The sequence below is a fragment of the Ammospiza caudacuta genome, chromosome 1 (genome assembly GCF_027887145.1).
Source record: "Ammospiza caudacuta isolate bAmmCau1 chromosome 1, bAmmCau1.pri, whole genome shotgun sequence".
NCBI classification, from domain to species: Eukaryota; Metazoa; Chordata; class Aves; order Passeriformes; family Passerellidae; genus Ammospiza; species Ammospiza caudacuta.
Genome location: NC_080593.1, coordinates 932,286 through 958,284, shown reverse-complemented (window position 1 = coordinate 958,284; position 25,999 = coordinate 932,286). Strand labels below are relative to the sequence as shown.

At 50.9% G+C, this 25,999-nt stretch overlaps 1 protein-coding gene across 5 annotated transcripts in view; it reads left to right on the top strand.

The window, feature by feature from the left end:
- Positions 1 to 336: 336 nt before the first annotated feature.
- MAP4 (microtubule associated protein 4) overlaps positions 337 to 25,999 on the top strand; it is a 150,969-nt gene continuing 125,306 nt past the window's right edge. For all 5 annotated transcript variants that reach the window (XM_058809682.1, XM_058809691.1, XM_058809657.1 and 2 more), the window contains exon 1: positions 337 to 463. The gene's annotated coding sequence lies outside the window, so the exon portion shown is untranslated. The remainder of the gene's footprint in view (positions 464 to 25,999) is intronic.

Genomic DNA, 25,999 nt, shown 5'->3' with positions numbered 1-25,999 from the left:
CTCAGCCCCATTCCCTCAGCTCCTCCGTCCCCTCAGTTCCTCTCTTCCCTCAGCCCCGTCCCCTCAGCTCCCTTCTCCCCTCAGCTCCTCTGTCCCCGTCCCGTCATCCCCGTCCTCCCGCGCCGCCCTTTGGCCCCACCCTCGCCCCGCCCCCCACCACTGGCCCCGCCCCCATCCCCGCCCCGCGCCGCACCCAACCGCTCTTGCCCGTTCACCGCAACGCCGCCTCCGCCCCGCGCGGCCGCGCGCCGCCCGCGCTGGCGCTGATTGGTCGGCGCCGGGCGCGGCGCGGCGCTGATTGGCCGGGCGGCGCGAGCCCCGCCCCCCCAGCCAGCAGGGTAGTGCGCTCGGCGCGCGGCCAGCGCGGCTCCGCTCCCCGCTCCTCCTCCCGCCGGGCCCGCAGGGGACAGCGACACTCGCCAGGCGCCTCCGTCCCGGCGCTGCCCCGCGCCCCCGCCGCTCGGTAAGGCCGCGGGGAGGGGGCTGCGGCCGGGGACGGGGAGCGGGGACACCACGCTGCGGGCGCGGCGCCCTCCGATGCGGCGGAGGGGCGGCCCGGGCCGAGCGGGGGCTCCGGCCTCGCCGCTGTCCGGGGGGCCGGGGCCGAGCGGGCCGGGCCGGGCCGGGAGGCGGCCGGGGCTGCGGGGCTTGGGAGCCGCGCGGGGAGCGGCCGCAGCATCCCCGAGCATCTCCCGGGGGAGCCGGCGGAGGGAGCGGGCGCTGCCGGGGCGCGGCTTTGTTGCTCGGGGGCAGCGGGGCGCTGGCCGCGGGGGTCGGGGGGGCCCGGGCGTTGCCCGGCCTTGCTCCCGCAGGGTCCCTTCGGGCCCGGCTGCCCCGGGCGCACGGAGCCGCGCGTTTCGCTGAAGGGCGGCGCAGCGGTTCCGCACTTCTCCTCGGGACGGCTGGAAAGTTTCCGTGCCGCCTTCGCGCCCCGTGCCGCCCCGGCGGCCGCCGCGGGTCCCTCGGTGCCGGCTTTATAAGGAGGGCGGCGGGCTCGCAGCGGCCGCGGGCTGGGGACGGTGATGAGCATGGGCAGAGCGCGGCTCGGAGCGCTGGGTGTGGCGGCCGGGATGCGCCAGGCTCCAGCCAGGCCTCTGCTCAGTCATCGCCCCGCAGCCCGGCCGCGGAGCGAGCGGGGCCGCTTTCGGGATGAGCAAACTTCTCCTGCCGGGCTCGGCGAACGGGAATTGAACAAATGCTCGCCGCGGCGCCATGCGGGGCTGCTGTTAATAAGTTTAAGCTCACGGCGGTGAAGTTTTGGGTTCTGCAGATGCTGTTCTGCTGCCAAAAGCTGCTTCTAAGTGGATCCTGGTAGTATGAGTGTTGTAGGCTCTGCCTCTCTTCGAGGGGTGTGTTAAAAGCCTGCTCTGTGAACATACCGAACCTGAATTTAGAGGTTTAGTTCTCTTTTCTTTAGGTGGTTCTTGATCTCTCCGTCTTGGTGGTTTCCTTGCTTATTTCCTTCCCCTGATTCCTGTATGGATTTAGCAGATTAACCCATTAATTTTAGAGCTTTTAAAAAAGTTTTTATTTATTTTTCAAGCTGGAATCATCTGTTGAGTGAAACGTGTTCTTCTCAGTTTATAATTCCAGCTGGAAGGCTTCTTGAATAATACAATAGGCACCCAAGTCCTGCTCAGAGTTTCAGTGTGGAGTAACAAGCCTTGCTGGGGCCTCCTCCTGCTCTGTGTGATGCTGCTGTGGCTTCATTTGTAAACTGCAGGAACAGGACTGCTCTGGAGTTTTACAACTCTGAGGCTTCTTCTTGCCAGGGCCTGATGTCCCATCTGGTGTGTTTTGCTGCTATTGTATCTATAAGGTGCTGTTGCAGCTTGATGAACTCCTGCTTTATTTGAGAAAGAGAGATTGTAACTCAGAATTATTCAGGTTGACAATACAGTTATGACAAAGGTGACATTGGCTGGGCAGACCTGTCTGTCAAATTCACTTTAGGGGCTTTTGTTTGTTTTTCTTTGTGAGAAGCAATGACATTTCTGATTATCCTTCCAGATGCATTTTGCAGGATTCATGGGCTCTTTTGAAGTTTTAAAATTTTTTATTCTTTTGTGCCTTCTTGCATCAGAAGAGATGGGCTTTTTCAGTTTGAAAAAGAGCTTAAGTTACTTGCTGTTGCAACAGCAGCAATATCCTGTGTCTTTTGTTTTGTTTGGTAATAATTACATGTTAGTGACAAATAATAAGCTTGAAGCAGAATAGCTGATCTGTTTGTGACTGTGATTGTTGACTGTGAAGCTGAAGGCCGTGGATATTATTAAATCTGTTTTTATGTGTCTCTGCAGAAATGACATCAGGGAAAGATCAGCTAATACAAAGAAGTGTCAGTGGTTGGAAGATGCCAGCCTGGGGAGTTCAGCTAGAGCCCAGTGTTGCCATGGGTACAGTTTGTGGGTCACCCCGGTTCCCCCAGCTGATATTAGGAGAGGATTATGTAACTCCTGCCCTTAAAGAACAAACGGGGTGAACAATCCCACCAGAGGCTCCCAGCCACTGCTGGAACCAGCCTGTGTGATGTGTTATTCTGGTGAGTGTCACTTAGAGGTGGCAGTACTAATTGTGGACTCTTTGGGTTCAGTGCACTCCTCTGTTCCCTCCCAGGGACACCAGGCAGTTGAAGGCAAGGTTTGAAGCAGCAGAGCATTGCCCAGCCTGCTCTGTGATGGTATCAGACACCCCCACGCCCCCAGCAGCCTGAGCAGCAGTGACAACAGAAGCAAATTGGGTTTTGGAGGGGCAGAAGGTGAGGCTGAGTGGAGGCTGGGGCAGGGCTGGATTTCCAGCCTTAAGCTCGTTATGTGCAGTCTGAGGAGTGCTCACTTGGACCAGATGAATTACGTATTCCTGCTGGTGAAAGGGCTGACACAGCTGTAATTTCAGCCAATGGAGCTGTAATTATATTTGAGGTTCCAACCCTCGTAGTATTTCAGTGGTTGTCTGTTTTCCCTAGAAATAAATGAATCTGAGCCACTCAGCTCTGAGCTGTGGCAGAGTTCAGGTCTGGTTCACACCCATTGCAGGTTCTTGCCCTTGTGTTCCTCAGGCTTAAACTCTCCTGCTGCTTGCTGAGCCAGTGGTGTCTCCATTGCTCAGTTCTTGGGCTGCATTTGTCTTTCTGCACTGTGTCTTGATGTGCAAGCTTCCAAATTCTGACCTACACCAAAGTTATGACTCAGGGAAACCACTGGTCAGACAAGGTTCAGGTCTGTCAGGGTGAATTCAAGCTGCTTGCAATTCAAATGAAAGTGATGGTTACTTGAAAGCAAAATAATGTGTGACTATACCTCGGTTTGGTCCAGAAAAAACCCAAATAATTTATTTTGCTAGGCCAGACATAGATTGGAAGATAAAATTCCAGCCTCCTCCGCTGAGAATGAAGAGTTCAAGGCGTGTTACTCATCGTGTTGTTGCGAGTCAGATTGCAGACAACAAAATTATAATTTGTGTGGGTACCTGTGGAGTTTCAAAGGCAAATTGAAGAAGCTGATAGTGCTCTGAAAGGCAGAGTTATTTCCTGGAACTCTTGAGTTTGTGCTTCCTGTCTCAAATGAAACAGATGAAACTCTTGCTTAGTCAAATGTCTGTGTCCACAGCTTCCTCGTGCTTTAGCAGCAAGTGAACTGATTATTTCTGTGCTTGCTTTCTTTCCTCCTTGAAGGCAAATGGAATTATAGGCAGCTGTAGGTGAGAGCAGCCAGGGGTCTGTGATTACAGCCCGTGGGAGGGGGCAGAGAGCTCCAGCCTTGAGCCGGGGCCACCAGAGCGGCATCATCCCCACAGGGTTCATCTGCAGGAGAAGGGTGCGTGTCCTCTGGAGCAGCTTCCTGGGAGATGCTGGAGAAGCTGGGCTAGCAGAGCAGGTAGGACCCTGCCTCCCGTGGGCATTTGTCCTCCCGCAGCTCAGAGAGCGATTCCATGGCTCAGTGTTGCGCACAGGGGAAGGAATTTCTCGTGGGAAGAAAAGGTCAGTGAAATCAGTTGCTGTAGATGTTATGCAGATTTTAACTTGGTAGTGAGAAGAATGAAATACTTGTGGCTCACGCTGGTGCCCTGTGTTGCTCTGGGTTCTTAATATTACGTTAGAAATTATTAAATACGAAATTTATTTTAAATTATTGGGAAATCTGAGCCTGAAGGATTATGAGCAGACATTGGTGTGATGCTCTAGCACTCTTAAAAGTGACATCGGGATAGTGCTGAGGATTTGCCCCAAACAAGATCAGCCTTGGACTCCTCTGAGTAAATTACTCATTTTTGTGTGTTGCCATAAGAGCCTGTATTTTGGAATGCTGGAGAGTAAAACTTTTTGCAGTTGCTGCTGTAGAAAACCTGTGAGACACCGAGTTAATGGGAAGTGTAGGTTACTCCCAGGATAAAAATGGCTGTGCATGTAAATGATGGTGTATTCCACCTCCAGAATGCACATTGTTCCCTGGAACTGTCTGCTGGGTTATTTATTCTGTGCTCCCCTGGAGACAGGGAGGGAAGGGGCTGATTTCTTCCCTCTCTCTCAGAAAAGGCTGCTCCTTGCTGCCTTGTTTTATTTTACTCCCTGCCTCTTAGAACTTTCCTCGGGTCGAGTGGCAACTGCTGAATGGGTGGTTCCTCCGGGGAGTAGCGAGATAGCAGCGCTGAGATAAAGCTCACAGTGTCCCTGTGATTTGAACAAAACTGGCAGACAAAAACAAGAGTTGTAGTTGCGTTATCGAGGGAGGTTTGTGTAACACAACAGGCCCTGGATTAGCTTTCCTCCGCCAAGGTTGGATTTCCAGCCTGCTGGAGCTGGAGCTGCCCTGGTGAAGGGAGTTTATCACAGACAAGCACCGTGCTGGAGTCTGTCCCCTGCCCAGAAGGAGCACGTTGGCAGGCTGGAATGGTGGCTGTGTGGGTGGGAGGGGAGGGTTCAGCCCCAGGTGTAGCTGAGCAGGTGACAGGTGACGTGCCAGCCCAGGTGTAGCTGTGGATTAAGGTGGGATGAGCAGCCCTGGCTGCGTGCTGGCTATCAGGCCACTCTGAGGAGCTTCTGGGGCAAGTATGCAGTTAATCACATCCATTAGCATGATTGAAATCCTGATTAGCCCGTGTCACTCACTCCCATTTTCCTCCTACATTTTGCCCCTTTTTATCTGGGGTGTTTGCAGCTGTGAGCAGCAGCAGGCTGGGAGATGTGAAAGGATGCCAGGGTTCTGGGCTTGTGTTGGAACAAAGTTCCTCAGGAAGCTGCCCAGCTGCTGGCTGAAGAGAACATGTGAGAAATCAGCTCTTCCCAGCTGGAGGAGCCCCAGCAGGGCTGTGGGGAATGCAGCTGAGCATGGAGTAGGCTCGTTGTGCTCACGTTCCATGTCTGGTGTGTCCTGACACTTGGATTTTGGCATCTCCATCCCTGTGTGCTGAGGAGCTGCTGGTGCTGGCTGGCACCTTGGGGCAGGGCTCCTCTGGAATGGGCTGGAGAGCAAGTCCAGGGATGGGATGATAGGGAAAAACAAGGCTGAAATTGAGGGTAGGGAAACTGCTCATCAGCCGGTTGGATTTTGACTAGAAGTGGAAAAAAAGACAAAAAAATGAGGTAATTGTGTGAATTCCTGTGTGCAAAATCTCTCTTTTTTAAAAACTTCACTGGTTGGGCAGATACTGTACATTCTCAAACTGGACCTTTTTGGAAAAGCCAACGTCTCTGAGCATTAGGTCATACACTTCCACCACATTCCCGCCTGGGAGTGAGTCATTGTCTTTTGTAAAATTGTATTAGAGCTACATCATCCCCAAAAGCTGTTTTTCAGCTGAATTTAGGGTGTTGACACTCGCTCTAAACAAAGTAAAGCTATGGGAGCATTTATCAGAGCAATTTCCAAGTGTGTTTACATCCTCTGGAGTTGTGACTCCCCAAGTGCAGGGCCTCAATTCATCCTTGGGAGTGGAAACCCTCAGCTCTCACTCTGAGGGCTGGGGCAAATATCTCCATGGAGCTTGAATGATGTTTGTGAAGTGCTTAAAATCCTCTGGAGGGGGCAGAGAAACTTCCAGGTGCTTTTGCCTGCTCTTACTTCTCCCTCCTCCCACGAGTTTCTTGCAGGGGCTGTGGTGTGTTGGCTCTTGGCTGGAGACACTGGCAGTTTGTCCTTCCAGGAGCTGATACTGAGGGTTTGTTTCCATATTGTGACTTGGTTTTCTCTAACAGAGCTCGTTTTGAGGTTCCAGCCCTCCTCCACTTCGTGCTTTCTGTCAGGTTGTTGTGGCAGAAGTTCAGGGGAGTGAGAAGTGGGTCGGTGCTCAGGTGGGATTTCTGCAACTCATTTTAGAAGCTGCATCAATTCTGTTCAAGGGGAAGCAGAAACAGCTGCTTGGAGGAGGGGATGCCAAGCACTCAGCACTCTGGCTGTGGTGGGGAGAGGCTGTCAGTGGGATGAGTAAGAGCTCGGGGTGAAGAATCCTTGGCCAGGTTTCATTGGGAAGGCTGAGGCTGGCAGGCACACCTGGATGCCAGGATGGTTGGAGCCAGGGCAGGGTCCCTGGGCTGTGCCCAGGGGGGTTTGGGATGCTCCAGAGAGGAGACTCCAGCCCCCCTGGGCAGCTGTCCCAGGCTCTGCCCCTCCATGGACAGAGGCTGTTCCTGCTGCTGGGGTTTGGTTTGTGCCACTGCTCCTGGTGCTGTCACTGAGCAGGGCCTGGCACCATCCTCATCTCCAGGGAAAGGTGGGTGTCCTTGGTGGGAAAGCTGGGCTGAGCAGGGCAGGCAGGACCCCTGCAGCCCAGGGGGAATTTCTCCTGCAGCCTCTCCTCATCTGGGAAGGGATCCAGACCCCAAATTCAGCGTTGCTGTGTTTGCTGTTAGCTCCATTCCAGCTCATCAGAAAGGGAGCTGAGTGCAGACCTCAGGGAGGCCAGGGCAGGAATGGAGCACTTGGGGCTGCTCTGAGCAGGATGCAAATGCAGCTCTGAAAGTTGTGCTTCACTGACACTTTGTGCAATCCCCTCTGGAAAGCACTGGGTGTTTTTAAGCACCTGGCTCTCGGGAGCCCAGATGTGCCTGGGTTCCAGGCTCGCTCAGAGCAGGAGGAGGGCTGTGGTGACAGGAGCTCCCTGGCTCAGGCTGGGGTCCCTGGGAGGTGCCCCTGGCAGTGCCATCTGCTGATGGAGTGGCATCTGCTCGGCAGCTCACCTGCTCCCTTCCCTGTGGGCAAGCACAGCTTGGTGCACACTTAAAGGGAAAATCAGCAATGATGTGAAGGCAGCAATGATGTTGGTGTGAAATGCTGTTGGAAATACTGAGGAAAACCCAATTGTAAACAGCAGCTTAAAGAAAGTGTTTTTAAATGTCATTGTTGGTGCTGTTTATAGCAGTTCCAAGTGTTTAACTCCTGCCTGTACCCTCACTGCTCTCTGCTCCAGGTTCCCTTTGTGGTGCACTGAAATGCTGTTAACACCAAGCACTGCCCTGAATTTGGAATGTTAATTTTCCCTATTATCCCAGAATGGTGTGGGTTGGAAGATCATGTCATTCTACCCCTGCCATGGGCAGGGCACCTTCACTATCCCAGGCTGCTCCAAGCCCTGTCCATCCTTGCCTTGGACACTTCCAGGGCTGGGGGTTTTGGTGCTGTTGCTGAGGTGTGTTCCTCTTTGTGGGTTTTTTCTGTTTAACCTCTCAGTTTCAGCCATTTCTCTGCTGCAGCTTTATTAAGTGCAGTGCCCTGTTCAAAATGCTCCTTTGCTTATCAGCTCTGGTTTTAAGGACTCTCAGAAGTTTTTCTGCTGCCCATGGATACTTCCACTGCTGGTAATTAGGGGAAACTTCCAAACTGGGAGAGCAAAGACAAAGAAACTCCCCAAGCAGCTCCAGCAGAGGCTCTGAATGAGGCTCTGCAGACAGGGGAGGCAGAGAATGAGACAAAGAACTGAGTCACCCTCTCTTCCTTCCTTTGGACTCTTGTGGTGGGAGGGAATCGTTTCTGTTTTAAGTCATAAATCTGAGCAATTAGCAGCAGGGTTCTGGATGTTAATGGGTGCATCATTCAAACTCCTTACTTAGCAGGAGCTGTGGGTTTAAGTGGGATAAATAAGCAGCAGGAAATGGAATAGAGTGTGTGATGGGCTGGTGCTGGATTCCCACTGGGCTGTTGTGGCTGCAGTGAGGATTTCATACTCTGGGTGCAGCCCCCAGCACAGGCAGGAGCTGAGGAGGAGGCACCAGGGGGACCCCAGGGATGGAGCAGCTCTGCTGGGAGAGCTGGGAATGCTCCCCTGGAGAGGAGAAGCTTTGGGGGGACCTCAGTGTGACCTTCCAGGGCCTGAGGGGCTCCAGGAGAGCTGGGGAGGGACTGGGGACAGGGATGGAGGGACAGGACACAGGGAATGGCTCCCAGTGCCAGAGGGCAGGGATGGGTGGGAGATTGGGAATTGGAAATTCCTGGCTGGGATGGGATTCCCAGAGCAGCTGTGGCTGCCCCGGGATCCCTGGACAGGGCTTGGATCACCCTGGGACAGTGGAGGTGTCCCTGCCATGGCAGGGGTGGCACTGGGTGGGCTCTGAGGTGTCCCTGCCATGGCAGGGGTGGCACTGGGTGGTCTTTGGGGTCCCTTCCAGCCCAGTCCATCCCAGGGCTCTGATTCTGGGAGTGTTTGCTCTGGGTGCTGTGAGTGTCTGCAGGATGTGACCCCAGAGTGGAGGTTGGTTCCAGGATGGTGCAGGATGATGGGCACACCCTCAGGGTGTCCCTGGGGCTGAGTCCTGCATTCAGTCCCTGTGGGATGCCATGCTGTGTGGCTGGCACACAGTGCCCATCCATGTCAGGGGGTCCCTTTGGGATGCCATGCTGTGGGGCTGGCACAGTGTCCATGTCAGGGGGTACCTTTGGGGTGCCATGCTGTGTGGCTGGCACACAGTGCCCATCCATGCCAGGGGGTCCCTTTGGGGTGCCATGCTGTGAGGTTGGCACACAGTGCCCATCCATGTCAGAAGGTCCCTTTGGGATGCCATGCTGTGGGGCTGGCACAGTGTCCATGTCAGGGGGTCCCTTTGGGGTGCCATGCTGTGAGGCTGGCACACAGTGTCCATGTCAGGGGTCCCTTTGGGGTGCCATGCTGTGGGGCTGGCACACAGTGTCCATCAATGTCAGGGGTCCCTTTGGGATGCCATGCTGTGGGGTTGGCACACAGTGTCCATGTCAGAGGGTCCCTGTGGGATGCCATGCTGTGGGGCTGGCACACAGTGTCCATGTCAGGGGCTCCCTGTGGGATGCCATGCTGTGGGGCTGGCACAGTGTCCATGTCAGGGGTCCCTTTGGGGTGCCATGCTGTGGGGCTGGCACACAGTGCCCATCCATGTCAGAGGGTCCCTTTGGGGTGCCATGCTGTGGGGCTGCCACAGTGTCCATGTCAGAGGGTCCCTTTGGGGTGCCATGCTGTGGGGCTGGCACACAGTGCCCATCCATGTCAGGTGCCCCTGTGACACCACCCCAATGGGGACTGCAGGTTGCTCTGTGTGGCTGGAGCTGGATTGGATATCACAAATTTGCATTTATATGTGAAACTACAGTGTCTGTAATCTGCAGGGTTAATTTTTCCAGGATATCTTCATGCTTAAAGCACACATATTAATTTTCCTTGGGCTGTATTTTAACCTATTTAAGCATTTACGACATGAGAATTAAAGGATATTTCCATCTCGTGTTCTGAGGGCTGGATTTTCTTTAACTGAGGTTTTTTTTAGATAAAATGTACTTTTTTTTTTGCATTGGGATTTGGACAGAGCATGTAGGGCAATAGGATCAAGTGTCACATTGGGATTACATATTTGTCCTGGAGTGACCCTCTTAGGAGCTTGCATGGGTGTAATTGGTGAATGACTGGATTTATAGGGATGTATATCTGCATTAGCCCTGGTTTGATGGGACTCGAGCTGATTTGCTTTTGCTCCAAACTATTTTCAGCTTGGGGAATTCACTTTTAAGGAGGGATGCTATAATTTGCCTGTATTTTCCTTTAAAAGCAGTGGTGGTTTTGCCAGGATTTAATAGCTCTAAATATGAGTGTGGAGCAGTGTTGCACAGCATTGTCTTGTGGCTGAAACCTAAATTTATCCCAAAAGCTGCACATTTGAGACCTCTGGGTGTTAATGGTGTGGAAAAACCCTTTATGATTACCAACTTCCCAAGATTTTCATTGCACCAGGCACTGTCTTGCTCTTGCTCCCCAATCTCTCTCTCTTTTCCCTCCCCATCATCTCTCTCTCTTTTCCCTCCCCATCATCTCTCTCTCTTTTTCCCTCCCCATCTCTCTCTCTCTTTTCCCTCCCCATCTCTCTCTCTTTTCCCTCCCCAATCTCTCTTTCTTTCCCTCCCCAGTGTCTCTCTTTTCCCTCCCCAGTGTCTCTCTTTTCCCTCCCCAGTGTCTCTCTTTTCCCTCCCCAGTGTCTCTCTTTTCCCTCCCCAGTGTCTCTCTTTTCCCTCCCCAATCTCTCTCTCTTTTCCCTCCCCAATCTCTCTCTCTTTTCCCTCCCCAATCTCTCTCTCTTTTCCCTCCCCAATCTCTCTTTTTTTTCCTCCCCATCTCTTTTTTCCTCCCCATCTCTCTCTCTTTTCCCTCCTCAATCTCTCTCTTTTCCCTCCTCAATCTCTCTCTTTTCCCTCCTCATCTCTCTTTCTTTTCCTCCCCATCTCTCTTTCTTTTCCCTCCCCAATCTCTCTTTCCCTCCCCATCTCTTTCTCCTTTCTCCCCAGATCCTGTTTTAGGCCATCTGAATGTATTCAGTGTAGGGTTGGTTTCTTTTTTTTTTTTTTTGCTACAAGGACCTTTTAAAAAGAAAAGGTGATTGGAGCACAGAGTTTAGCAAGTGCTCCCAGAGATCCTGACTCTGGCTGGCATCAGCTGATGGTGTCTTGTTTAAACATACCACAGACTCGATGTTTTTTCCCCTTGGGGTTTGACTTCCTGTGATAAAAGGAGATTCCCTTTTAAAGCAGAGCTCTGTGGTTATATAATGAGAGAAGGAAATACTCCAAAAGTGACACTGGGAGAATAGAAAAGTTATTTTGGTGGCTGGCTGTTGGGCAGGGGAGTAGGAAATTCGCTCAGGAGGGCACGGGTAACTCGAGTGCTCTTGGGAAAGTGAGAGGAACACATTTAAGGAATGAAATGAGGGAGTGACCAGGGCACAGCAGTGCAAGGAAGGTTGTGCTGAGGACAGAGCTGCTCAGTGCTCATCTAGGGTTCCTCTTGGAGGGTTTAACCCTTTCCAAACTGCTTTTCCTCTCCTCTGTAAACTGCTGCCAAGCAGAGGTCTCCAAGTGTGACCCTCCAAGAGCTGTGCTGCCTTTGGCTGAAGCCATGAGTAGAAGTTAATTTTGAATTTGTGCATGTGGCTTTGTCTCCAGGGAACTGACTAATTCCTCTGCTTGCCCCTCTGCTTCCCTGCCAGGAGTGCCAAGCCCTGCAGGAACCAGGGTGAAAATTGCCTTTTTCTGCTGTTGCTGGGGTAAAAATGGGAGTTCCAGAGCAGGTTGCTGTTCCTCAGCAGGGTTTTTGGGGTAAATATGGGTGTTCCCAGAGCAGGTTGGGGTCTCTCAGCAGGGTTTTTGGGATGGGGTAAAGATAAGATGGGAATTCCCAGAGCAGTTTGCTGCCCCTCAGCAGGGATTTTGGGATGGGTAAAGATGGCAGTTCCCAGAGCAGTTTGCAGCCTCTCAGCAGGGTTTTTGGGGTAAATATGGGGGTTCTCAGAGCAGTTTGCTATCCTTTAGCAGGGTTTTTGGGATGGGGTAAAGATAAGATGGCAGTTCCCAGAGCAGGTTGCTGTCCCTCAGCAGGGTTTTTGGGGTAAAGATGGGAGCTTTCAGAGCAGTTTGCTGTCCCTCAGCAGGGATTTTGGGATGGGGTAAAAATGGGAGTTTGCTGTTCCTCAGCAGGGTTTTTGGGGTAAAGATGGCAGTTCCCAGAGCAGTTTGGTGTCCCTCAGCAGATTTTTTGGGATAGGGTAAAAGATGGCAGTTCCCAGAGCAGTTTGCTGCCTCTCAGCAGGGTTTTTGGGGTAAAAATGGGAGTTCCAGAGCAGTTTGCTGACTCTCAGCAGGGTTTTTGGGGTAAATATGGGGGTTCTCAGAGCAGTTTGCTACCCTTCAGCAGGGTTTTTGGGATGGGGTAAAGATAAGATGGCAGTTCCCAGAGCAGTCTGCTGTCCCTCAGCAGATTTTTTGGGATAGGGTAAAAGATGGCAGTTCTCAGACCAGGTTGTTGTCCCTCAGCAGGGTTTTTAGGGTAGAAATGGGAGCTCTCAGAGCAGTCTACCATCCCTTAGCAGGGTTTTTGGGGTAAAGATGAGGGTTCCCAGAGCAGGTTGCTGTCCTCTGCAGGGTTTTTGGGATGGGTAAAGATGGCAGTTCCCAGAGCAGTTTACCATCCCTCAGCAGGGTTTTTGGGGTGAAGATGGCAGTTCCCAGAGCAGTTTACCATCCCTCAGCAGGGTTTTTGGGGTAAAGATGGCAGTTCCCAGAGCAGTTCACCATCCCTCAGCAGGGTTTTTGGGATGGGTAAAGATGGCAGTTCCCAGAGCAGTTTACCATCCCTGAGCAGTGTTTTTGGGATAAAGATGGCAGTTCCCAGAGCAGTTTACCATCCCTGAGCAGGGGTTTTAGGAGGCAGGGGTACACCCTGGGGAAGCCAGCTGGGTTGTGGCAGGCGGTCCCTGAGCTCCCTGAGCTTTCCTTGCTCCTGCCCCAGGAGTTCAGACTCCCCCTGCCCACCCTGCTCCTGCAGCTCTGAGCTCCCTGGGCATTTAAAATGGAATATTGGTTTCCCTGGGGTATGCCCATTGCCTGGGCTATGCCCACAGAAACATGGAAAATGCCCACCATTCATCAAAATTAAGCTGGTTTTCTTGCTAGTCTGGGGTATGTTTGTTTTTTTCTAGTATGTAATTTATCTGTAGAATAATTTTTCAGCAGCCAGATATGCTGACTGTGCCTGTTAGGTTTCCCCAGTGAAATTCCCTGGCCAGCTTCACTTCTTCCAGGATCATTTGGAGGTGCTGATGTAATCAAACCCTCGAATTTGACCTCAACAAGAAATTATGTAGTGCAAAGTTTGCTCTTAAAATCCGTGTGGAATTGTTATTTTTGTGTCTTTTTCGTGTAGCTGTTTGTGCTATTTAGTAACTTTGCTTTTGCTCATTTTTTAATTAAGAGATGACAGTTTATGCCTGAGGAGGGGGGAAGCAGGTTACAGATCCTTAACACCTCATCAAAATTTCAGTGGGAGTTATTTTTTCAGCTCTCTTTGAATAATTAAACATTGTGCTGAAGTAATTTTGCAAATGTGTGGGGGGGAGCACAAGGAGTAATGAAAATAGTTAATCTAAATGGAAATGCATCAGAGCATCCTGGTTGTACAAGTGTAACACCCTGCTTTATTCTAAATAGTTGTATGACTTAAAAGGAACTTCCCAACTTGTAAGCTGAGGTGTGCAGCATAAACAGAAGTTGGGAAATGATCCTCTGAAAGGCAGCAGTGAAGCAGGGGGGCTCTGCTGATGGAGATCTTGTTTAACACAGATCACCTTGAGCACTGTAATTTTCCATACTGAATTTTTAACCCTTGCTTCAAAGCAAGGTTTCCAAATTGCCTTGGGAGGACCTGCTTTTTGTCCTTAAATTAGTTTAGTTTTCAAATGATAGATTGCAGAATCTCATTATTTATCAAACAGAGGCTTTGGATTAAGCTCAGATGTTCCTTTATTTGAGAATTGCAGCTACAAAGGGAGGCTGGGTATCCACCAGCTGCACTCTCTGACTGATAACAGGCTTTTCAAAGTAGTTTTCTTTCAGCAATCCTGTTAATGCTTTAAATTCAAGCCTAAACTTTTTTTGTGGGATTAAGGGTAGGAAGAAAAAAAAGCTGGATCAGAGGAATAAATGCAAATAATTCGGCATGAACAGCAGAGCAGGAGAGGAGGTGAGTCAATTACTGTGCTGTGTGTTTGTCAATCAGCAGGACAGCACTGCACTCCCCACTTTATGGCATATCAAATCAGAGTGTAAAAACTGTGACAGCAGATCAGGGAAACGGTTCCTGTGTGTGCAGAGCAGGTTTGGTGTCTGTTTTTCCTTTGTTCATCTCCTTGGCTCTCACTCTGGCTGCTGGGCACCGGGGGCCGTGTCCCCATGGCTTTGCGTGTGCTGCAGCCCCTGAGGGCCCTGGGGGCTCTGTGGGGTTCAGGTCACACAATCCAAACCCTGAGGACCATCCAGGTCTGCCCTGGAGCCCCTCTGAGCTCTGCCTGGAGCTGCTCCTGTCCCGGGCAGCATTCCCAGCTCTCCAGCCTGGCTCCAGCTCCCTGTGCTGGTCGGGGGCAGCTCTGCTCTGGGCTCTCACCTGAGGGGCAGAGGGGCACAGTCCCCATTTCCTGCAGCCCTGGCACAGGGGTCCCTGGCCAGGCAATGCTCAGCTGCTCATCCCTCCCTCAGTCCATCTCTCTGTTCATTCCCAGCCTGGATTTGTGGGTTTGTGCTTGGGGTTGTCCCAGCCCAGGTGCAGGACCGTGGCCTTGGCCTCGCTGAGCCTCCTGAGGTTGGCACAGCCCCACCTGTCCCCTCCCTGCAGCTGGGCCAGCAGCCAGAGCTCGGTGTCACCAGCACAGTGCCCAGGGTGCCCCAGCCCAGGTGTCTGGTTTGGCTTTCTCAGGGTCTCTCCATCTTCTCTGCTGCAGAAAATGCCTTTCCCTCCTCCAAGCCAAGTGCACAGGTTGGCCCTGGTGGTGCCAAGGGAATAACCCAGCTCTAAAGTCTCAATCCTGGCAAATGAAAAATTATCTGTGGCTGCCACTGTCACCTTTGTCCTCTCAGCTCAGGGTTTCGCACCTGCAGCTCGCACTGAGCCCTCCTCTCCCTGCTTAGCTCCTGTGGGAGTTTTCTGGTAATCTCTCAAAGGACAGGAGCTGGGATTTCCAGATGGAATATTGTGCTTTTGTACTTTATATTGTACTTTTCAGAAGCATAATACCAAAAAAGGGGTTGTGTACTGAGAGGAGAATTTTCAGCTGCTAAACAGGGATGTAGGCTGTGTTTTATGGAATTGACTGAAATCACAGGTTTTTAGTGTGGAAGTTGCATGTGGATTGTTCTCTCTCAGCAAGTTGTTGCTGAATTCTGTTATTCTACTGATTTATTTTTAAAAAAAGAAAAATGGAGTGTTTTCAGATGCTCACTGGGCTGACCAGATTCAGGGCAGCCTTTTGCTCTCCCATGTCCTTTGTGTAAATTCTGGGTTAATTAAGTGACTCATTCATTGAGTCTGGCTGAGGCTGCAGCCAGATGGGGTGAAGGAAAAAACAAACCCAGCACAGAGTGAAACTCTGAGGCATCTGAGCTTCCTTCTGGACAGTGAATGGGGAATAGGCAGCCCGTGCCTCAGTGCAGATCTCAGGGCATTTCACAGAACATTATCAGAGGTTCTCTGATTCCTGAACACTGCAGGGCTTCTGGTTTGTGTCCTCCTCATTCCTGGCTGTTCAGAAATGTCCCAGTGCTGTGATTTCAGTTCTGGGCTGATCAATCTGAATTCTGCAGCTGGCACAGGGCAGGGTTAGGTGGGAGATTGGGAATTGGGAATTCCTGGCTGGGATGGAATTCCCAGAGCAGCTGTGGCTGCCCCTGGATCCCTGGCAGTGCCCAAGGCCAGGCTGGAGCACCCTGGGACAATGGGAGATGTCCCTGCCCATGGAATGGGGTGGATTGGGATGATCCCTAAGGTCCCTTCCAACCCAAAACAGTCTGGAATTATTTTTGGTTTATTCCAGAAAGTTTCTTGCATGAAACACAGAAGCAGTTCCTGAAACAGAAGTCAAAACTTGGTATGCCTGGTTAGGAAGGGGGTGGACAGACCTGAAAGTGTTTCTTCCTTCAAACACCAAAGAGAAAAAAACAACCCAAAAAGCTCCTCCAGAACTCATCCCCTCATGATTCTAACAATTTGGCTAAAAAATTGAAAAATGCCTTATAAATATTCTAAATCTAAAGAGGTAGAAGTGTAAGAGAAGGAGAAGGGGGGGAAAGTACTGAACATTTTCTGAATAATAAAGTGGATCTTTCTGTAAAACATCTTTACTAATTAATCCAAAACCCGAGCAAACTGAAGGGCAGCAGCTTGTAACAAAAAGCTTTTTGATGGGGTTTGCTGCTGGGAATGAGCTCATCCCGGTGCCCAGCTGGGCACTGGGCAGGGCTGGGGAAGAAGAGTGAAGAAATGTGGGCCCAATCTTCACAGAGAAACATGAATTAGGTCTTGAGGTGGAGCCAGGCAAGATTGAAATTAAAAATTATCTATCAGTGGCTCTTGGCTTCATAATTTTAAGTGACTCCTTTTGAAACATAGTATGGTGATTCAGTGTGCCTTCCGTGCTTTCTACCTGCTTCTGTTTTTAAAATTACAAAATTGTTGCTTTGAAATGAGCACTTGGTTGTTAAAACTACTTGTAGTAAGGGCAAACTCTGAATATTCAGCTTGTGCAATGCTTGTGGGGGCTGACACCGGGATCCTGCTGAGTGGGAATTGAGTGATGTGCCAGAAACACAGAGTTAGCTTCATTCTAAGTCTGCTTTAAACACAGGAGTTGTATGATCCTTTGTTCTTTCAGTTTCTCACCCTGATAAGCTGCTCGCTGTCCTTGGGGGCGCTGGGAGCCCGGTGCCGGTTCCAGGTTCAATTGCAAATCTGTGTGTGGGGGAGGCCGGACGCTTCGGAGGCTGCTGCAGCTCCAGGACAAATGTTTTACTCCTGCCAACTAAAGAAATGCTGAGAGCAGTGAAAATAAGGGAATTGCATGTGAGACAATGTGCTAGACTTGTCTCCCTTGTCACTGGGATTCCTCTTTGAAGGAACGGGGGATCCCTTGGTGGGGCTGACTCAAATCCCAGCCCCTGCAGGAGCAGGGCTCTGGCACAGCTCTGCTCTGCTCAGCAGCTGCCAGATGTGGTGCACAGCCAGTGTCACTGCATTCCCAGCCCCTGGGTGTGTTCCTGGAGCCTGGCGTGCAGGGAAGGAGCTGTGCTGGATCCTGGGATCCCGGGCTGGTTTGGGCTGGAAGGGAGATTGGGGATCACCCAGTGCCATGGCAGGGACACCCCCACTGTCCCAGGGTGTCCCAATGTCCAGCCTGGCCTTGGGCACTGCCAGGGATCCAGGGGCAGCCACAGCTGCTCTGGGAATCCCATCCCAGCCAGGAATTCCCAATTCCCAATGTCCCATCCATCCCTGCCCTCTGGCACTGGGAGCCATTCCCTGTGTCCTGTCCCTCCATCCCTGTCCCCAGTCCCTCTCCAGCTCTCCTGCAGCCCCTCCAGGCCCTCCCAGGGGCTCTGAGCTCTCCCTGGAGCTTCTCCTCTCCAGGGGAACATTCCCAGCTCTCCAGCCCGGCTCCAGCTCCCTGTGCTGCTGGCTCTGGGGCAGCTCTGCAGTGGGGTCTCACAGCCCTGCACACCCCATTTCCTCAGCACTCCTGTGCCTCTGGGTGAGTGGCCAGCAGCAGGAATGGGTTTGTGTCCCAGCCAGGAACCAGTGAAAGTATGGGTATGTGTGCCTATAAACAGCTGGGTTTTTCTTTTTTTTTTTTTTTTCTTATTTTTTTTTGTGAATGAGTCTGAGCTGAACAGTTTTAAGTCCAGATTAAAAGCTGGATAGTATAATTATTTTTTAATTGGTCTTTGCAGTAAGAACCTGTGCATAAAACCACAGAACTTTCTGAATTCCAGTATTCCAGTTGCTGTGAGTAATAGAAATGAGGTGGATTAAATCTAGTGCTGGAAATTCATTTTACAGGTACCTCTGGAGCATTTTCATTCAGTCAAAATTCAGCATTTATTAATGCAGCTTTTGATTTCTGAAGGGGTTATTTGAGGGTTTGGAGCAGTGAGTGCACTGATTTATTTGGTTGAGTGTGAAGTAACACACTTTGTACTGGTTCCAATCTTGATGAGGAAACTGCTGCTGGTCCTGCTGCATTTTCAGAGCAGGAGTTGCTTTCCTTGATAAGCCCAGAGCAGGGATCAGAGCAAACACTTGCAGCAGCTCCCTGGGCTCAGGCTGGCATTGCTCTGATAGCACAGCCAGGCTGGGAGCTGCTCCTCTGCTCTCCCAGGATAAGAGGGGCTGTGGGGATGGAGCTTTGAGGGTGCAGAATCTCTCCCTTGGTTTTATTTTCCCTGAAGTTCTTCCCCAGCTCGTTGTTTACTGTGACTGAACTTCCAAAAACGCAGCAGAGTGAAAGTGCTCAGCTCTCAGGGGGGAACTTCTCTCTCTGCAGCTGCTCGGGAGGAGTTTGTGGTGAGCAGGGGACAGGAGGAGAGGGAATGGGCTCAGGGTGGGCACAGCAGGAATTTCCCTGTGGAAAGGATGCTCAGGGATTGGGAGGCTGTGGGTGCCCATCCCTGGAGGTGCCCCAGGGATTCCTGGATGTGACACTTGGTACTCTGGGCTGGGGACAGGGTGGGGATTGTCACAGGGCTCACTCAGTGACCTTGGAGCTACTATTCAATCAATTCTGGGTGTTCCTGCCCTCCCCACCTCGGGCTGGCCCTGCTCAGGGTGGGCACAGCAGGAATTTCCCTATGGAAAAGATGCTCAGGGATTGGGAGGTTTGGAGTGCCCATCCCTGGAGGTGCCCCAGGGATTCCTGGATGTGGCACTCAGAGCTCTGGGCTGGGGACAGGGTGGGCATTGGGCACAGGGCTCACTCAGTGACCTTGGAGCTCCTTCCCAGTGGTAATTCTGGGGTGTTCCTGCCCTTTCCACCATGGGCTGGCCCTGCCATCACTGTAACCAGAGGTCATTCACAAACCCATCGTTGGGAGCTGTTGAGCAGCACCCTGCAGGTTCAGGGCAGGCTGCAGGGACAGAGGGTGGCAGTGCCAGCCCTGGAGCCCTCCAGGGAGTGTTTGGGGTCTGGGTGTGCCCAGCGCCCCGTTCCCATTCCCCTGTCTCGGGTCCTGCAGCCATTTGCTCCTGGGATCTGGTTTCCCACAGCTGTCTGCACCTTGTTGGAACCTGTCAGCAGCTGCTGGTGGGTGCTCAGATCCAGCCCAGTTTTTCACGCTGAATTGAACAAATCTGTTTTTTCAGACAGTTGCATAACGGGAAGTGGCTGCTCATCTTCTGTCTTCTGTTCCACTTTTTTTTTTTTTTTTGTTGGCTTTAGAAACTTTTTTCTTTAGAAACCCTAATTACTCTACTACAGTTGTAAATAAACATCTGAAGGATTTATCAGGTAATTTCAGGGCCAGCCACTGTTGCCTTGAATTTACTAAGAGGTGCCACTGCTTAAAAATCCCTAAAATCCATAGCTTTGATGCAGAATAAATGAATGTGTTCCAGCTCAGTCCAAGAATTTATCCACAGGATGGCTTTGAGTCTTATTCTGACTGGTTGCTTTTCCAATGCACCTTTAACAAAGGGAAACTTACCCCTTATAAATGGCCTTTTTTTTTTGCTGGTGGGTTTGTTTTTCAATCTGAGTCTGAAAAGCTTGGGTAAGGTGTCTTTGTGCCTTGGAAATGTGATCTGTGAGGTGAGAGGCAAAGAACTAAACGTTAATGCCCTTAACCCTATCTGGGTGCCCTGCCCTGACCTTTATCTCCCAGCTCCCCTTTCCCCAGGTACAGGTATCACTTTCTGCTTGCACCTCCCAGAACAAATCTGCTCTGATTTTAGCTGGAAATCTGAAATAACAGCAGACTGTTGGTTTTCTCTGGTTCTCCTGCCTGAATTCTTGTTTCTGGGGTGGAGAGACCTTGGTTGTTGTGGGGATCACTCAGGGCTGACCTAACAAAGCTCTGCCTAAGCTGAGGTGCAAGTTCTGTCAGGTGTTGGGCACTGTCCTCACTGATGTTTTGAGGCTTCTCCTGAATTTGCCAGGAGAATTTGGGGTGTTCCATGAGTGCCTTCTGCCCAGCTGGATCCCAGTGGGGTCCTGACAAAGCCACTGTGTAATCAGGAATTCAATATTTTAGTAGCTTTGGTATCTCAGCACACAGATAGTGCTTAATTCTTGCTAATCTGGGCTTTTCCATGGAGAATTTTCAGGTAGCTGCAAACTTCTGGAATCTGGTCATATTGTGAGTGGGTTTGGTTTGAATTGATTCTGACACTTCATGCTGTCTCTGCAAAGATTTTGAGCGTCATTAAGTTCTGTAGCAGAGGATGCCCTCTAGTCTAGAAGCCAAAAAAAAACATGGATAGGGACTTCAGCTGAGATAGGACAAGGGGGAGTGGTTCAAACTGACAGAGAGTAGGTTTAGATGGGATATTGGGGAGAATTCCTGGCTGTGAGGGTGGGCAGGCCCTGGCACAGGTGCCCAGAGCAGCTGTGGCTGCCCCTGCATCCCTGGCAGTGCCCAAGGCCAGGCTGGGCACTGGGGCTGGGAGCACCTGGGACAGGGGGAGGTGTCCCTGGAATTGTGATTCTGTGGCTTACCTTGAATTTGAATCTGTCCCTGCAATTCTGATTCTATGGTTTACCTGGAATCTGAATGTCCCTGCATTTCTGATTCTGTGGTGTACCTGGAATCTGAATGTCCCTGCAATTCTGATCCTGGGGTTTACCTGGAATCTGAATCTGTCCCTGCAATTCTGTGGTTTATGTGGAATCTGAATCTGTCCCTGCAATTCTGATCCTGTGGTTTACCTGGAATCTGAATGTCCCTGCATTTCTGATTCTGTGGTGTACCTGGAATCTGAATGTCCCTGCAATTCTGTGGTTTACCTGGAATCTGAATCTGTCCCTGCAATTCTGATCCTGTGATTTGCCTATGTTGACACTAGACAAAGTGCATCCTCTCTGTGCTGCTGAGCAGCCATACCTCCTGGAAAAGCTTTTTACCTGGAAGGAGAGGAAGGAAAGCCCAACCTGGCAGGACCCTGTGCCAGGGCTGCGTTACAGTGCCCATTCCTTGCCCTGCAGTGCAGCCCAGCTTGTCCCCTGCTGCAGAGGCACAGCAAGGAGCTGTAGCTCTCCAGTGGGCAGCCCAGGCTCTGCAGTAGGCAGCTTTGGGATATTCAGGTGGGTCCCTGGAGCCCTGGGCAGTTTGTCTGTTCTGCCCTGGCCCCAGCACTCGCTGCTCCAGGGGCAGGAGCTCGGGGAGGTGCCTGTGTGTCAGGAAACAAGGGAGATTTGGTGCTTTGCTGTAATCAGAGCTGTGGTCACTGATGTTTCAGATGTGCAAGGAGCAGCTGGTTCAGTAGCAGGAGATGCCAGAAAATAAGCAGGGAACTCAGAGATTTCTAGCCCTGGAGCAGCAGTAGTCCTGTGTCTGCACAGGGTGTAAATGCCTTTTTTACCTTCTCTTTCTGATCCACATTCATGGTTTTCTCTTGAGAATTCACAGAGAAATCAACTGATGATTGAGGCTTTGAACCTGCTCTATTGTGCAGTGTTGGGTTTTTAATGTATTCCTCCAACACTGCTTGTGTTGCTGTCTGGCATCATTTAAAAATGAGAAGTTGGAATCCTTTTGCCTAAAAAGAGTGATGAAGCATCTGCTGTATCATCATTATCTCAAAATTGCTATAATAGCAAAATCCTAGAATTTAGAATGATTTGTGTTGGAAAGGACCTTGTGTCTGATCCCATCCACCCCTGCCATGGCAGGGACACCTCCCAGGCTGCTCCCAGCCCTGCCCAGCCTGGCCTTGGGCACTGCCAGGGATGCAAGGGCATCCACAGCTGCTCTGGGATGTGCCAGGGCCTGCCCACCCTCCCAGGCAGCAATTCCTTCCCAAGATCCCATCCAGTCCTGTTCTCTCAGCTCATAAAAAGCCATCAGCAATCAGAGGAGAGGCTCAGGTTGCTGTGGGGAGGATTCATCTTACAGTGCCCATCACCTTGGGTGGGACTGGTTGTTGGGGACATGAGGAATGCCTGGCTCACTCCCTGTGTGTTCCTGCACATCTGAAATATTCCCCTCAAATACTCAGCTTATTCTTATTAAATCTGTCACATTGATCTGCTTATTAACCTGTCACACTGCTCTGCTGAGATGCTGCTCTTTATTTAGGGCACATCTGGGCATGAGACTTGGATTTATAGGAATGTATATAGATGACCTTCATGGAAATATTTATATATTTATTAACCAAATAATGTGGAGACTTGGGTTTACAGAGATGTATATAGATGACCTTCCTGGAAATATTTATATATTTATTAACCAAATAATGCAGAGACTTGGATTTATAGAAATATATATGATGACCCTCCTGGAAATATTTATATATTTATTAACCAAATAATGTGGAGACTTGGGTTTACAGAGATGTATATAGATGACCTTCATGGAAATGTTTATATACTTATTAACCAAATAACTTGTATTTTCAGAGCTTTTCCCCTAGTGTCCTGGTCATGCTGCCAGCCTGTATTCTGTTAAACTTTGAGTATTTTTCTCTTTTTTTTTTTCCTCTGAAGCATCCATGCAAAAGCTACGGCCGTAATAAGTTTCCAACCTGACAAGTCAGGAGTTGAATAAATCCAAAATCCCTGTTGGACTCTCAGGGCAGGACTGGGGCAGTTGTGAAGCAGCACAGGTCAGTGGTTCCACTGTGCTGGAGTTCCTGTAAAATGCTCCATTCACAAGCACCAAGCAAAGCTCAGCTCCAGGAGCACCCACTGGTCTCTGCATGGATCCTTTCCCATAAAATCCCATAAACCAGGTGGGTTTTGAGGTCTCACCGAGTTGCATCAGCTGAGCTGAGAGCTGCAGCTCCGTGCCACCCACACTCCCCATGGATAATCCCTCACCCCCAGGGCAGGGACATGGAGGAGGCTGTGACCTGCTGGAGGTGAGAGATATTAATGGGCAGCTGGGCACTGCAGTTATGAAACCTGGCAGGCATCAGCCTTGAAAGCATCAGGAGATCTCAGGCTCATGAATTTTCATGCTTTCTTACACTGATAAGTGTCAGGGACAGTTGGGAATTCTCCAGGAGCTGTTTGGCTTTGAAGCTGTGTCTGTGGCAGGGCCCAAGGGGGTGGGAAATCCAACCTTGGCTCCTGTTTGCCCGCAGCAGGGCCTGAGCTGACACTGCAGACAGCATCCCTTCATGTGGTGCAGCTTGGGGAAATCATGGTTGGTGCCTGCAGTTTCCCTCTTGGTTTTCCTTTCCCAAAGCTGAGCAAAGCCAGTGTTTTGTAGTTCCACTGGGATTAGGGGGTTCTCCATTCTGAGGTGCATGGCTTTGATACAGAATCATGGAGTGGTTTGGGTTGGAAAGGAAGGGACCTGAAGGGTCATCCCATCCCATCCCATCCCACCTGTGCCGTGGCAGGGGCACCTCCCACTGTCCCAGGCTGCTCCAAGCCTGGATTTGGGCACTGCCAGGGATCCAGGGGCTGCTCTGGGCACCTGTGCCAGGGCCTGCCCACCCTCCAGCCGGGAATTCCTTCCCAATATCTGTTATCAATCTCCCCTCTCAGTTTAAACCCATCACTCCTTGTTCTGTCACCGTTTTCTCTCTCTGCCTTTTGTCTAAGCCCGTTTAGGGGTGCAGGCAGGACACAGCTGCACGCTCTGTTTTTTGGCTGTCCATAGCACCATTCCACTGGCCCTTGGGTCTGCACAGCAAGGCTTTGTCGTGGGTGAGAGTGGAATAAACCTCAGGGGCTGGTCTGGAATCATCCCCAGCCTTGCCAGGGGGAGCAGCCCTGTCCTGCTGCCTCTGCTCTGGCTGTGGTGTGTACAGTAACAGGGGATCCTTGTGCTGGACCTGCTGAGCTGCCTCTTACACCTTGGCTGAGAGACTTTGTGAGAGACTCTGTAAAAACCAGTGAAAATGTTAATTTTTAAAGAGTCACTGAGAGGGAATCCCTTGTAAATGCCCTGTTTGTTGCAGGTGTGGGCTGGGGAGGCTTTTGTGCTGCTTTGCTCTTGTGTAGTGCCAGGTGAGCTGTGCTGCCGGAGCTCCCAGGAAGCTGGGGAGATGTGAGAATAAAAAAGGCTCAGTGAGAGCTGCTCACAGCCTGGTGTCTCTGGCTACCCTTGTGCTGCTGGGTTATGGGATGTTTGGTGATTTCTGGCAGTGCTGGGGTGTTTTATTTCAATAGATTTGCCCTTGCAGCCTTTGTCCCTGGGCAGAAATCCTGTCCCACACACTGCTGGGTGCTGTTCCAGAGCTGCCATGGACCAGGAGCATTCTCAGATCTGTTTGCATGTAGCAGCCCTGGTGTGGATGGAGAGCGGGATTTGATCTGTGAGGATGTTCCTGGTCACTCCAACTCAGCTGTGGCATTGAGGAGCTCCTTCCCATTCCTTCTGCTGTAGGAAGGCTTAGAGCCTCTCATTAGTGGGCAAATGACATTTGGATAATGGAAGCTGCTTCTTCTCCTTGTTGCCATCAAAGAGCTCATTAATGGTGCCCAACCAGGGCAGGGTGGGCACTGGAGGAGCTCCAGCCTTGAAAGATGATTTCATAGTTCAGGAGTTGACTCTGTTCTTGCTGCTCCTTGTATAATGCATAATGTGTGTGCAGCTGAGTCTTTATGAATCTCAGATCACTAGAAATGCTGTTTCTGGCCTGGAGGATCCCAGAAGATGCAGGTTGGATATTGCTGGCAGAGGGTGGGAGTGGGGATGTGCTTTGACAAATAAAGCAGATGACAGGAGTCACAGTGGATCTGTATTGATCAGACACAACAGTAGGGAGAATTCCTGAATTGTTAAACCCTCTATTTTTGATGTAGTCCGTCTGGGCTGAAGGCTTTCTGTTCCCTGAATTGTTCCAAAAATAAATATTTCAGAAGAGGATTAAACTTGAATGTGAGAGTCAGTGTTTTTTATGCATCGATGTTCATGGAAGGAGCTGGTCAGAAATCACTATTCTCCTTAAATTTGCATGCTCTCAATCCAAATTAAAGCTGCTTTCACCAAAACTACTCATCCACACGGGAGGCTGGAGGTGCTGGTGAGAATGCAACTGTGAGAGCTAATTTTAGCTAATTCAGTCCTGTGAGCAGCAGAGTCCTTCAGCTGTGAAAAGAGACACTTCGCTCTTGCTTAAATAAATCACTTTCTTTTTTTATTGAGCCTCTGCTGAGCACAGACAGGCCTTGCTGATTCTCACAAGGGCAATTTCTGCCTTGGCTTTTGGTGCTGGCTTTCTTTTTGGTGTGAATCTGGATGTTAAGGGGTTTTGTTTTGACACTTCAGAAAGATCTTTGAATCTTTCTGCGCATCGCTTGTGTCAGAGTCCTTCATCTCAGCCGTGTCTGGGTGTTTGCAGCCTCCTGTCACACAGAGTTTATGTGTAACACAGTCTCTCCCACGTTCCTGTCTCAGGCACTCACACACCAGAGGGCTCTGGCTTCTGGAATGTTCTTTCCCAGGTGAGTGCAGCCCTTGGTGCCCTGCCCAGCCCTGCAGAGCCCTTTGGGGAGGTCCTTGGCTGGTCCTTGACACTGGCACTGTGGCAGCCCATGAGTCACTCCTCAGCTTCCCAGAGTCACTGCTCGTTGTTTCTTCTTTCCCAATTGCTCCTGACATCCCCAACTCCGCGGTGCTGTAAAAACAGCCCAGCTTGTGCAGCTGCTTATTTCCTGTCTGACTGCATGAACCTCACTGGGCTCTAACTTTGTCAGCCCCAGTCGCTGCCCCAGACTCTCACTGGAAAGTCTGTCCCCTCTAATAAGGATGAAATGTGGATTTTGCCACAGAGTGTGTGCTTGCTTGGCAGGGGAAGGGTTCCATCCTGCCCTGGTGTACCTGGGACTGGGAGGATCATCCCTTTCTCCAGGCTGCAGGACTTGCGTGACTGCCGCGGAGCTCGGGCTTGCTGCTCATGAATATTTCCCTGGAAAATGCTCCACTCTTCAAGTGCACTGCAAATACATCCTGTGTTCCGAAGACTCTTTAAATTATTAGTCTAACTCGGCTTCTCTTGGGAGGAGCTCCACTCAAAAGCCTGCAGTTAAATGTAAAAGCAATTCTCTTTCAAATCTCTTTCAAATCCCAGA